Genomic DNA, 11,709 nt, shown 5'->3' with positions numbered 1-11,709 from the left:
ATTCTAGAAATGTCTTCTAAATCCTAACAGTTTTTTGAAAAAAATCGAAAAAAAATATTTTCGAGATTTTTCAAAAATAGCAGATATACAAGCTCGTAGCGCGGCACTCGGTGCCGCGCTATGAGCTTGTATATCTGCTATTTTTGAATAGCCAAAGAAAGCTAAAGTGACACAGATGCGTTCCAGGTATCAATGGGTTAATAGGTGCAGCGCCATGTTTGGACAACCTTTCCGAGCTCACACCCAGGACATTTCATTTAATTATTCTGTATACAAAATAATATATACCAGCCTGTAATATTGTATGTCATATTTTAATCCTTAAATGGTATTGCATCGGTAATGCAGTTAATGTCATACAGTAGATATCTAATTACGTCATCTTGACATCTTGGATAAACCTCAGTCGACATACATGATGATAAACTATATCGATGTTTTATTTTTTTCAAATATGGACAGCGCCAGTGCTCACAATGACATGATTGTTTTGGGGGGCACTTGATTGTCTTGTGATGGATAGCTAGAAAACAAGTTGTTTTTTAACTACTTATACTTTATATACTTTGTTGACCAGGGTCCCCCCTTTCCCCTCTACGACAAATCTCTTTGTAGAAAAAAGCTGATCTACAAGCTAAAAAAAACTTATCTAAAAGCTCACAATGCATCGCAATACAACACAAGGTGAGCTTGCAGATCTGCATTTCTTTGCAGAATGGTCGCCTCTTTTCACTGAATGTTCACCTATTATGATGACATGCCCAGAATAGGGATGCTTGGGTTAATGTGGATGAATCTCACCCTTGAGATGATTTCTAGTTCAACTAGAGTTGGTTGAGATTAGAAGGGAATAGAATGTTATTGAAATGGCTATTCTCTCCAGAAACTCCCTGGCCCCTTCGCATGTGTCTGTGTGACTCCCAGCCTTTCATTATATGAATGGCTCTTCTCTAATGCGGCTCGGGGCCTATTTGAGCGGCAAGAGAGACAAAAAAAGGAGAAGGGACATTTTTCTAAAAAGCCAGACAGTTGTCTTCATCCACGGCCCTTTCAAACAAATCAGTAGTCTATCGAGCTCCTTCTTTAGTGGACTGTTTTGTACAGAATCAGGGTCTTCATGACAGCACAGACCAATCATTATGGCAACCATTCTTTGCTCCCTTAGTTCTCAAGTCACCAACAATGGGTTGTTGATTGTATGGAAAACACCAGAACAATTATGCCCTCTGTTTTGGTGGCAGGGCAGCATTTTAAAGTGTGTCCCTCAATAATGGTCTCATTATTGTTATTCTTGGAGCAGGCCTCAGGAGAAAGAAATTGTTGCTGGCAGTACGTCATTTTTTCACAAATTTCGATTAGCTCATCGTGTTGTCTCCAGGCAAATAGAAACATAGTTAATTAAAAGAGAGCGAGCACTGTGCCACTGACTTAAAAGGTTCCACTATAGGCCAATGATAAGAAAAAGGTGGTAAAAAAGAGGGATTAGAGCTGTTACCGTAGTAACTCCAACTTCCATCAGTGAGCGAACAATGAACTTGTGTTCCTCCACCACCTAAGCCTAAAAAAAATAGAAAGAGTGTTCTTAAAGGACAAACCCTTTTTAACAACAAAGTGGGATCCAGGCCTAATAGGCTCTTTGGTGGGAGTTGTTAAGCAAGACCACTGGGGGATAGAGGACTGGAAAGGTCAACATGTAATCCAAGGACAGTGAAGGTCATCCAAGGTTTTTACAATAGTGTTTTGTGTGTGTGTGTGTGTGTGTGTGTGTGTGTGTGTGTGTGTTTGTGTGTGTGTGTGTGTGTGTGTGTGTGTGTGTGTGTGTGTGTGTGTGTGTGTGTGCGCGTGCGTGTGTGTGTGTGTGCCTCCATTTGTCTGCCTGAGACACAAAAACCTGCAGTTCAGCCATTTTAGACGTGCTGGAGGGAAAGGGCAGAGAGAAACGACTGGGCGTGAGACGCATCGGATGGTGGAACATCACTTAGTTGTAATAGCGAAACATGCCTCATGGCCAAAACCTGCTTGTTTCCTAGCTGACTGTATAAACACAAAATGAGATTTATGCCTGCTGAACATAACATGTCCAATTAGAAGCAGCTGTCAGAAGCTGTTTAGCCTCTGTCTCTGCTCTCTGACAGATCTTTTACTGGTCCAGGAGAAGATCCCAATCCTCTTATTTGCTTCTGACATTCTCTGCAACATTCCTTCTTGGATGAGTCTAGAAGCAAACACAGTTCAATCTCCAGTGTTAATTCAACTCTGCATGTGTACAAATGTAACCAATTGGAGCTTTCAGAGTTACAAATGGATAAATTAACTGTGTACCCTTAGATTGTAGTGTGCTCTTGCGCAGTGTAAACAGTTGCAGAAGATTTGCATATTATTTAATTTTTTTCCTTTCCGATTTATAAAAAAAAAAGAAAAATACCACCATGATATTAAAACTATATTATTCGTCTACCGTTTTGAAAATATCATTAGGACCTGGAAACGGTGGTGAAAATAATAATGCTGTGTGATAAATTATGCTTAAGGCATTACCATAAAATCCTTTGCATGAACAGGAAAAACAAGTTTATGAGCAGAAATTGTTTGACAGGCTTATGGTTGAGTTGCTAAAATTCTTAAAGTGAGCGTTCTCTCCCCTCCGCCGCGTTGCTGAGTTATAATGATCCATGATCTACGATGGCACAGTATGTGTTTCTCTTTGCGTTTTATGTCCCGTATTACAGCTGCAATACGTCTGCCCACATTAAGCTAATTTATGGCCGAGGCCAGCGGAACAGCAGTACGGGTTAATGAATTTGGCATTACTAATTAACTGTTATTGAGGGCTGAATATGAATCGTGTGGTTGAAAGGGATCGCAGAGAGGAGGAGAGGAGGAGAGCAGGACAGAGGGCTTTTTTTGCTGCGTCTCCCTCCCTCACAGAGCGCTCCTTGGATTGTGCTCTACGCCACGGCTACAACACGAGAAGTGCACAGTAAAATACGGAGTGTTCATTTGAAAACACTGCAAAAATGGACACTTTACTCGTACATTTTGTCTCTTTGTGTTTCAGTACATATGGTCTATGCACATCTGAATGGATATTCCTTTTAGCTTATTTGAATGTATGTATGTGTGCACATATATATATATATATATATATATATATATATATATATATATATATATATATATATATATATATATATATAATCCTGTATACTATTCATACTTCTACATACGGTATACATACGGTTGTGGTGGCAGATTAGATTTGGCATGGAAAGAGGGAAATGGACATTGGACATCTCAAGTAGATTGAGATTTTGAAGGTGTACTGAAGACCTTTCTGCAGTGAGTGTGTCCTTTTTCAGACTATGGGGGCATTATATTCTTTGAGCGTAACTTCACTTTATTGAAGGCTGTGCGGTGGGGTCTGCTCAAACAAAAAAAGCACACACTGTGACAGTGTGGAACTTTCAGCAGTTATTGAGCTCTATCCTTTGTGACGTGCAGTCTCTGCTACCAGGCATACAGTAGGCTACACGCTCTCTGAGGACGATGAGATAATTTTTCGTTGCAATGAAAATACACTGCCCCCTGTGCTTGACTGTAACCAATCCTGCTGTGCTATTTAGAAGGGGGAAAAAGTTTCATTTTTTTTTCTTTTTAGCTGAAAACACGTCATTTTGGGGCGAGCAACTCGTGTCAAAAGAGTCTTAGCATATGGTACAATGCATTTTTTATTTCAGCATGTTCGGTCGTTTCTTATTGGCAGTTATTGGTAAGGTAATGGTTTTGTATTTAAGCCATCAGTGCACATCTGGAGGTGCTAATTGTTTCAGAAATACGTCTGCTGTAGCACACTTACAAATCCCCTTAACAAACATATGGTGACAGTATACGTTGGAGATTAAATCATGGTAATTGTACCCACAATGTTTACAATAAGGACTTTATATTACTCTCTCTCGCTTTCACTCTTGCTCTCTGTGCCCTCTGTCTCTCTCGGTCTCTATCTCTCTCTCTCTTTCTCTCTCTCTCTTTCACACAGACGCACGCACGCACGCACGCACGCACGCACGCACGCACGCACGCACGCACGCACGCACGCACGCACGCACGCACGCACGCACGCACGCACGCACGCACGCACGCACGCACGCACGCACGCACGCACGCACGCACGCACGCACGCACGCACACACACACACACACACACACACACACACACACACACACACACACACACACACACAAACAGTGTATACATAATATACATGTATATTCAATAGTATATCTAAATCTGTCTCTTCTCTCTCACTTACAATCCATGTCCAACACATTGAGAGCTATAAGCCTTTCAATTTAGATTTCAATTATCATGTTAGTTTTGTGATTAGACTTGTGTCCTCCAGGAATCAGACCTCGGTGCTCCCCTCTATTCCACTCTTCCTCCTGCAATCACGTCCCATTTGATGAATTGCGCATGTAATTACGGAAGTTATTGAATATGCAGATCACTGCTTACTCTTGGTGTGTAGTTCATAATGCGTTAACTCTTAACTGCGTCAAACAAGGGTCCCTGATAAAGACCCACTCCGATAATGAGAGAGGGCCAACGCATGCTATTATTACTAACAGACACACCGCTAGAGCTGGGACTCAATTAAAAAGTCTCTCTCTCTCTCTCTCTCTCTCTCTCTCTCTCTCTCTCTCTCTCTCTCTCTCTCTCTCTCTCTCTCTTCTCTCTCCCTGTCACTAACTAACTAATCCAAATGTTGATCTTGGATTAGTCTAATGTGTGTACACAGTAAAATCCTCAGTGTGAATTTAACTCTGAGTATGTACAAATTGCCATTTGGTACGATTTGCACTCTGAGCGTGTACAAAAGGAACCGAATTCTAAGGGTCCTTTTGCTTCCATTTGTACACTCTTCAGAGTTGAATTAACCCTTAGAATTTTACCCAGTAGGGAGATGCCAACTTCCGTCACAACTCTAGCACAGAGATGACCGTCCTTGCTGCCCATGCGCAGAGTGCTTATGAGGTACTTGTAATTCCCCCTGTATTATAGCATGTTGCTACCCTACTAGTCTCACATCCCGTACCGTGATGCAATCCCTCAGAGTACAGTGCAGCACTTCACAGGCAACACCCACTGCGAGGGGGTGTGTGGGAAATCTTTTTAAACGTTTTTTAGTGGCAGCTTTTAGAGAGGCTTTTTTTCACAGCAAACTATTAATTTGGCGATGCCTCATTCATACAGGTTGCTTTTATTCACGACCTCGTTTCGAAAAATTATTATGACGCTTTATCGCCATGTAATGTTCGTACTCAGTGACATGTGCTCATGACACAAACTAAAGAAGAGAGAAACAAACAAACAAACAAACAAGGATAGCAAAGTCAAATTACAAGGAGGCACAATGTCAACTATACAATATCAAATATACATATACATGCATGGCCAAAATAGAAATACAATTCTTCTTGTGCAAGTAGAGAAACATTTGCTGAAGATATAAATAGCAGCTGATATATAATCTTTTGTGTCTTTTGTGCAGGTGGGAGACATCACTTAGCATCAGATATAAGACACTCTAAGTGTAAGTCATAGGACCAGTGCAGCAGCAATGGCGCGTGTATTGTTTTAACAGGACAGTTGTGTAACAGACTGACAGGCTTGTGTTTTGTACATATGTACAGTACATAAAGTGATAACGCCTGTGTGACAGCCTATGTCTCCAAGACTGACATGGCGACAGGGCTCAATGCTTGTTCAACAGCCTGATGGTTGACAGGTGGAAACTGCTGTAGTGTGGTGGAATGGCTTTTGATACATACGGTAGATATGGGGAGATCCACATGAGCCGACTTGTTTAAAGGTGCAGTAAGTGATATTTTTGTTATATAAGTGTTAAATAGCTCTATATTCTGACACTCTGTATTAGCAATGATTACTATCACAATATAGAGCTTAACATTTTCAACAATTCTTTTTTAGTTTTAACCAATAAATATAAAATACACTGCGTTTAATTGCCCTCAGCCAGTCACGGTATGATTGCTGCCACTCTGAATGATGTCACTGGTGATGTGGTGATCGTCTCAGGGTGAGTGGGAAACAAAAAATGACAATGGCCGTGAATGCTTGAGTAGAATGAGAGTTAACGGTGGTATTAGCCCTGTGTGTTTCTACATGACAGGAAACATTATTTTCGCTCCATTCCTTGACAAGAGCGATTAATGCTAACATACCGCTGCCCTGGTTTAGTCTTAGACAAAAAAAAGGGTGGCAAATGTCAAATGTGTTTTGTTTTAAGCTTAGATGAAGAGGGGTTAGGGTTAGGTAAACAGTCCTAACTCTCATTCTCCCATGCTTCATCCAACTCTGGAGCAACAAAGACGGGTCTGTAGGTGCTTATACGATGGTAAGCTCCCTCCTGAAGGCGACTCACTGGCCACGGCTGGATGGGAGGGGGGAGCTGGACGCCCACAATAGTCGCTACCTTCGTCAAGAGGCAGTATTGTCGGCTCCATCCTCCTCCAGTTGATGCGATATGAATGGTTTGCCGACCCAGTGCGTCAAGAGCCAATGCAGGGATCGAGCAAACTTGTGATGTCTTTGACGTTACATTTTTGATCCTGTGGGATTTCAGTAGAAGCTTGGATTATCGTGCACGTCTAAACATGACGCTAGGGGCATTCACAGTGTTGGCCAGGGACACTTGGGACACTTGACCTAGCAGCCGTATTTGACGAGTTGGGAATAATGACAGGTTGTTTAATTTGACACACAATTGAGAATTGAGGGAAAAGAACGATCGGTCCTGTATTTTTAGCCTGTGCCGTAGTGATGTAGCTGCCATTTATAGCTGATATGCTAGCCCGCCGGTCCTGGACTGCTATCCTGTTGACACCAGAGAAGAGTTTAGAGTCTGTACAAACACTATGCCAGTGGTTCCCAAAGTGGGGTCCGGAGACCCCTAGGGGTCTCTTCCAGGGAGTTCCAGGGAGTCCCTAGCAAAATGTGTTAATATAGTATCAAAATCAGTTTAACTACTTTAATACGTTGGCTATTTGAAAATATCCGATCAACAAGCTCACCACGCGTTTGAAAATGTGGAATCTTTTGAAAGACTTTTAACAACACAAAATATATATATTTCTTCTGCTGTAAGTAAGTGCTTTGCACCTCTCAAGTGTAATGGTCTCCAATGGCCATCGAACCTCAGGTGGTTTCACAGACTAGCAGACACAGACAGACACTTAAATGATTATAGGACCCCATACAGGTACACACACAGACATCCCTATGTACATGAGGCATTAACATTCAGAATGAAATAGCTGTTGATCGTTGCTCAAAGGCAGCACATGCTTGGGCAAGGCGATTAAAAGATAAAAGGAAAACTGCTGTTTGATACCCAATCATGTAAGCATAGAACAAGAACACGTGTGGATTCATATTGGTTTTGTTAGATGTTAATTCAATGTATCTTAAAGTGATGTTGAACTTTGGTTGAACCTTCTGGATGCATAGCTACCTGCATGATATAAGTCAAAATATTATTGATCGTCTTTATCTGTGAGCAATGATCTAGAAGCAATGATTCTATTCTCTCCTATTGCATGAATATAAATGAACACGTGCAAAGCCGTTTCTGCCGATATACTGCCAATATACTATAAAACAAGTTCTGGGAGGTTCTTTCTTTTTGCCTATTTTGCCCACTGGTGGATTTTTGTGACCTATTGATATTTGTTGCCCCAGTAAACTTCCATCAAGGATAACATAACATCAATACAAAAAAATCAGTTTATTTTGATTACAGGATAAATAGAGAACCTGACCAAGCTATTGCATAATATGTTTGTTATATTTAACTCAATGACATTAATAGCAAATTTGATATAATCCTGTATATAGAGCTAATTCAGGTGTCGTATCAGGAACAGCAGTATAAAACCCCAGCAGTACTTTGCATATCCCCTATTGCTGCTATGGGTTTCTTCAGAAGGTTAAAATATGTGTCCTGCCTGTACTTTGTTTTTTCCCCTTTATTTATCTAATTACATTTTACTTTTCCAAACATACAACATTTCCAAAAGTTTTCAAATTTCTTTTATACATTTTCCAAACTTTCAAAAATAGCTAAAATGGTCGATCTACAAGCTCACAGCGCATCACATCTGCAACATTTTGTGAGCTTGTAGATCCGCTATTTTCATTAGGATATAAGTCTTCAGCGGTTAACGTGTACAATCTATCACCAGTAAATATGAACATACTGATACATACCTACATACTGAGGTATAGATACCTGTGCTTTTTGTGGTCCTGCCACATGTAGACACAATGCTAGGTATTGGATTACATGACTGGTGCTGAATGTCTGTCTGTCATGGCTGTGTGGTGTAATTAAGACTCATGGCGGGCTGCAGCACATGGCTGTGTGGGTACTGAGCCCAGCGCTTATGTGTATTATTACGTTAATAGGATTGTACATGTTTACACCAACTGTTAGCTTAACAGGAGGTCAAGGAGGTGACTTAAACTTGAGTAATGGGCTTACTTATAAGCTCAAATGGCATTGTAGTGGCCCACAACACTCACTTGTGCACCCTGGTCAGTCCTCCCTGCTTCAGTGACCTATAATGTAAAATAATGTTCCGACACATGGATATGAGTCACCTCTGAGTTTTCGAGGCCTTTTAACTGTAAACAGCGTGTTGCAAGTGCGACGACCTTTGTCAAGTCCTGGCTATTGTTTGCAGATTGGTTACACACTCCACAGGCTGTGAAAGACACATCTGTTACCTTCAACCCAGCAGAGAGAGAGAGCAGATAGACGGAGGCCGAGGGGGTGGGTCAGGCTAGTTGGGGGCAGGAGAGTCCAGGCAGTGGGAGGTAGGGGTCTACCGACCTCCCCCTCCATAGAGTTCAGCTACAATCCCTCTGCTCTTATCAAATATTTGTCTGGCCTTCAACTGGCTATTTGCCTTGTTCTGTTTGCTTTGTTTATTTCAATCTATTTGAGGCAGCGACATAGACACAGTTTTCAGCTTTTGTTTGTTACATAATGTGTGTGTGTGTGTGTGTGTGTGTGTGTGTGTGTGTGTGTGTGTGTGTGTGTGTATGTGTGCGCGTGTGTGTGTGTTCTCCCGTAATATTTCAAATATTTTGTTAAGATATTTTGTAGTTAAATAGACCCCCCCCCCCCCCCGCCAACAATCTAACCCTCATGAAAAGAAAAGAAAAGAAAATATATATTTTTATGTAGTGTGTTACCATGTTTTCCCCTTTTTTTGCCAAAATCACAGCGGGAACTGTTGTTTGTTACCACAGCAGTATAAACGTGTTGAATGTCAAGTCAGTGTTTTAATAAATCCCCCTTTAGGCTTTGTAACATCAGATATGAAACCATATTTGTTTAATGTGTTTTTGATTGATTCAGTGATTGAGATCTAAAGGGTGGTCACAAATGTTTTAGAGAGGACAAAGGGTCTCTTTGTGTGCGCTGGGGCCCCCAGTTGAAATGGAGGAGTAGTTTGAGATTACCAGATTATTTCCTACTGGCCCAGTGAGTGAGGCGAGCGTAGCCGCAGCCCTGCGCCGTGCTGTGCCGAGGCTGAGCATAATGAGTGCGGTGGCAGGGGAACCACAACAGAGCCGGGGCAGAGACTGCTTGGGAACCCGAGGCCCTGTGGCCATCGGCCAAACACAGACACAAACTCTGCCGCACTCTCGTGGTTTTTTTAAGAAAGCAATTTAGTTAATGATTTCATTCTGAAACCCTGTCATGATGCATGTGTCTTCTGCGTCTGCCAGGAAAAGAGAAAAAAAAGAACAACAACAACAAACAGAGAAGCTAACACAGAGGAAAAGGTGTTTGTAAACAGGAGTTGATCTTGACAACTGTAGATGAAGAATGACATGCTGCTGGGAATAACACGCTCCCCCATACATCACATCTGCTCTGCACGCACAACACAGATCCTGCTCGGGTAATAGATGGTGTAAGGTATATCACTTCTGGCAAAACTTGTATTTTGACAGACGTACCGCTGTGTCTTGCTAAGCATGGCTCAGGACGAAATGCAGTTGGAGCATAGTACGAGCGGTCAGACACATGGTTAGCAATAGCCTGCCGAGGCATTTTCTGTTTCAGTCAGCATCTAATCCACTACAGTGCCCGCTCTCCCGGAGTGGAAATACAGCACATTTTTCTGTTCAACCATGTCTGTCAGCTCCCTGATTTTATTAGGACTATGTTTCACATTCATTTACAGTGGGGGTTTTCTCAGCGCCGGGCCGTGAATGAAACCATCTTAGCGCTGCTAAAACAGCAGCTTGTACATGTCTTCTGTGAACCAAAATTTTTGGGCAATTACTCAGATCAATGGCAGGGGTTTCTGGTTCTGCTCCTTAGGTCTCATTTTTTATCCTGGCCTCTCTCTTTTTTTGTATCAGCTGTCAATCACCCAATGCTAACTTTTAACCACCGCCAAACAGAGCCGGGTGCCAGCCATTCATTTAATCCTTCACTTTGGTTTTCTACTCTCGCTGTCCAACCTGTCACCGCGATACACACTGTTGACCATGCTTTCTATTCAACACGGGCAAATGAATTGGTTTCAGTGGTTTAAATCAGCAATCAATGTCAGTTCCCCAACATAATAAGGCTTAATCATAAATCTTTGAGGTGTGGCCTGCCTGACCCCTATTCATCATGCCTCTGCTAGATGGCCTCATCGGGGTGGAGCAAATGAACTACCCCTGTTTTGATTTTCCGATTGACGTGTCACATGAAACGTGGCCACGCTTTTCCCCTCCCTCGTCCGGCGCTGTCTTTCTTCTCACAGTCGTGCAAAGGAAGAGACAAGAGCCCAAAGACAAAGAAGGGGGGGGGGTTAAAAAAAAGGACACATTTGTGCCCCTTGTGAGCTTACTCAATGAATTATTATAATTAATACGGAGAGAGGAAAAGAAAAGTAGAGGGGGAGAAAAAGTAAATAGAAGAACAGGCGGTGGGACTAAAATGAAGGTAATGAGCTGTTGTCTGCGCTGCCCCTAGAATAGGGTTGCTTAATCAAAGGAGTGTTGAAGGTAATTTCCTCCTCATCACCCCCCCCCCCCACACACACACACACACACACACACACACACACAGTCACACACAGTCACACACAGTCACACACAGACACACACTGCAGAAATCCATTTATGAGATGAGAATGGAAGAGAGAACAAACCGGCTTTTCTTTTCATTAGACATCACAAATTTTCCAATTTGGGTGACCAGTAACTGGCGAAGCCGTCTACTTTAGGCAAGGGGAAAAAAAAGAAAGAAAGAAAGGAATTAGGATAGTGGCAGAGAAAGCGGGCCACTGTGTGTCGACATTCCAGATGTCCAAACGGCAGTTGTACCAACCCCAGTTCTTCTGGGCACTGAGGCTGCCAATGATGACCTCATGATGGCCAGGCCAAAAACTGTGGGCCATAGTTCTCCTGCCATGCAGTACAATAACCACCCCCCTCTCATAACCCATTCACTGTCTCCAGCCTCCCTGCCTTTTTCTGTTGCCTGCAAAATTACTCCATAATTAGCCATTGTTCTTGATTATTTGGCTCAGTTTGTAAGTGGGTTTTTATCCCCCATTTTCTTTCCTTTTTAGACCTTTGTGTTCCCTATACATCCATTGTGCATCTCTCTGGAA

The sequence above is a fragment of the Gymnoscopelus braueri genome (assembly GCF_963280865.1).
Source record: "Gymnoscopelus braueri genome assembly, contig: SCAFFOLD_394, whole genome shotgun sequence".
NCBI classification, from domain to species: domain Eukaryota; kingdom Metazoa; phylum Chordata; class Actinopteri; order Myctophiformes; family Myctophidae; genus Gymnoscopelus; species Gymnoscopelus braueri.
Note: the sequence above shows the minus strand (reverse complement) of the source record.